The 2970-nt window shown below is 39.8% G+C and overlaps 1 protein-coding gene across 1 annotated transcript in view; it reads right to left on the reverse strand.

The window, feature by feature from the left end:
- Window positions 1-2970, reverse strand: part of TES (testin LIM domain protein) — a 32136-nt gene that overhangs the window by 25462 nt on the left and 3704 nt on the right. The window lies entirely within an intron of this gene.

Here is a 2970-nt window from a genome sequence, read left to right on the forward strand (position 1 = left end):
ATTGCTGGAGTCCTAGCAGTCTTCCACTGGAAGGAAGCAATTCCATTCAGACAAACTGTGCTAGAACTGCTACATTTGGAGAAAAAAACCCACCAAACCTGGTACCAACAAGGAAAACAGACTTTCTCTGAGTGCTTTTTTTCTTTATACAAATCTAGACATGTAGATATAAATGTATGTAGCAGCTTTCCAAAGAGACAATACAGAAGCTCAGAACTGAATAGGGGACTCATGGATTACTGACACTTAGAGAAATCTTAGGAATGTCACCTTGGAAGCTTCATCTATCAAGTTTTCCAGAAACAAAAAACACCCTAATATATTACTCTATACAGTTATAAATTAGCAGTTGCAGGCAGGGGAAGAAGCTTTTCTACAGCATCAGCTGAGTGTCTGAGCCTCCACACTGCATGCTGCTCCAACAGGCATTCATTTCCTTCTGCTCTGCTGAAGACCAGGACTACAGAATAGACAACATCTAAACTCAAACTTAAAGAGTTCAAAAAAGCAATGGAATTACTTATCTGGGGACAACATGACAATTCCTGCTTTCTTCACCCCAGTATTCTAGGAATTTCCAACCCAACAGGCAGGTTAGCCACTCAGCAGTCCATAATGTTTACCACGTTATTTGCCAGGCAATAAATACATACAAGTCACTACAAAATGGAAAGCTACATAAAGTACAAAGTACATTTTGTAGGAGGATTTAAGCTATTTTGGTGCAGGGTGCAAGACAAAAAAACGTGAGAACTACAACTTGTGGTAAAGCAACCCATTGCTGCTGACAGAAACCCTGACACAGGCATCTCCACCTCAGGAGAAGTTTCTTCTAAAAGCCAAGTAGTTTACTGGTTTTGATAAACTTGACTGGAAACTTCTCAGAATGTTCTTCCACCCTTCAAGAAAGAGGGAAGTTGACAAAAAAGAGAGAAGCAAAAAGATAATAAAACAAACAGGTTGAGAATTGGAATTAAAGGTCAGAAAAAGAAGATACACAGTTATTCCAGAGTTGACATGAACTGTTATTCTAATCAGTGTACAGAATCTAAGAAGTTTTGGTTAAATAAATCTTGGTAGTCAAAAAAGAAGAATTTTGTACCAAACTCTCTGGTGCCTAGCAAAGCTTCCCAGTTCTCCCTCGGAACAGATACTCTTCTGTTCTCTTGGGAAATAAGCTTCACCCAAGTTACAAAGAGAAAAAAAGATGAGGAGAAGATGAGAGCAAGGCAGGGGAAACAGCTCAATAACAGAAATAGTTTTCTGAATATACATAGAGTAGAAACAGAGAAAATGTGAAGTTTTTCAAATCATAGACATCTCTGCATATTAATATTAAAGCAGAACAGAATAGAAATACAAACTACTTTCAATAAACAGAGCTTTGCTGGTTTTCTTTTGCAGCTGTAGCTTCTGTGTCTATCTGAGCAGGCTCAGAAAAGTCTTCAGAATCTTCGAAGTTGATAAAGGAGAAAAGTAAAAGATGAGCGAAGAAAAATATGACAAAAATAGTAAAATAAATTTAAACCACACACAACTACCCAATAATTACAGTGCAATTTAAAGCAGACGTTCAGCAACTACAAGTTCACTCAAACCAAGACTCCATTATCAGCAGAATTTTATCAGTCATTTCACACCCCATATTTATTTTCTCTTTAGAGGAATAAATTCTGAATTAGACTGCTCTATCTTCCACAAATATGTGTCTCTCACCTCCTGGATTTCAATAAACTTCCAGCAAACAAGCTCTGTGATGCCAGTAAGTTTCAGTTTGAAATCGTGCTTAGTAAATATAAGCAAATCTACTCAAGAAGCTGATTTTCATTACATACAAGGAGTCACACAAGAGGAGCAACCCTGTGCACACAACGAGCTTCTAAAGACAGCGATAGTACTTAGCTACACCCATCTATTCACTGATGGCCTAGTGACTGGGGGTTGATACAGGCAGTTCCTCCAAAGCAGGATCCTCACCCAAGTGACACTATCATGTGCTGACATCACTTGAAGCAAGCTGTAGCTCAAGGCTAACCATTGCTAGGATTCAGCCTTAACAGGTAGCCTTCCACACTAAACAACTACTTCCATTCCCGAGTCAGTTTCTGGCCTGCAAGCTGGAAAAGCACATAGGTATACAAAAATGCATATGTGTATTTTAAAACAAGTTGCTACCTTTAAATAAAACAGTTGAGGAATAAACCCCACACACGTTCATACAACATGCATTTCAAAAGACTAGTTCTCATATATCAATGAAGGTTATGTACAGATTTAACTCATGTTCACATATAAAGCTCCTTTTCCCATATCATATAGTATCAAAACAGATACTACAAATAAGTTTTTAATTTAAAAAAGTCAGTGCTTTAGCACTACATTTAATTTGTGAAACAACTAGAAGCAGAGGCCTATGAATATCCCACCTTAAGTCAGTTTTACATAGGAAGTTTTAAATTGTGAGTTTTGGAAAGAGATTTAATACAATTGGATTACCCATTGCTTTCTGTTACTTACCTTTTGTTTCTTGCCAGTCTGACGCAACTAACTAGTCAATACGCCTTTAAAAAGAAAGAAAAACCAACCCCAGGCTTCTTGCTCAAGGGGGTAATGCATAGGAAGGCTGACATCACACTTGTAAGGAGTCAGTCACATCACAGGTCAGAAAATAATCACTAACGTAGCGACAGAGTCTTGGCTGCTTGTAATTTAAGTTTCATACTTACATACACAGGGTACATATATGAAAACAACTCTCAGGTCTCAGGGGTTTACTGGGGGGACCGAACACATGTTTTACTTGCATGACAGAACAGCGGTACGTCCCCACCTGGGGCACCGACTGCGGCGACTACCTACGGTCGGGAGCAGCGAGGCAGCCCGGCTCTATGGGCACCGGGGCAGCGGAAGGTCCCCGGCAGGCAGCTCTCCTGCCTCCCACCTCTGCGACGGGGGCCGGGCAGGAAGAGC

Source organism: Corvus brachyrhynchos, unplaced genomic scaffold (assembly GCF_000691975.1).
Source record: "Corvus brachyrhynchos isolate BGI_N302 unplaced genomic scaffold, ASM69197v1 scaffold32, whole genome shotgun sequence".
Taxonomy (NCBI): Eukaryota; Metazoa; Chordata; class Aves; order Passeriformes; family Corvidae; genus Corvus; species Corvus brachyrhynchos.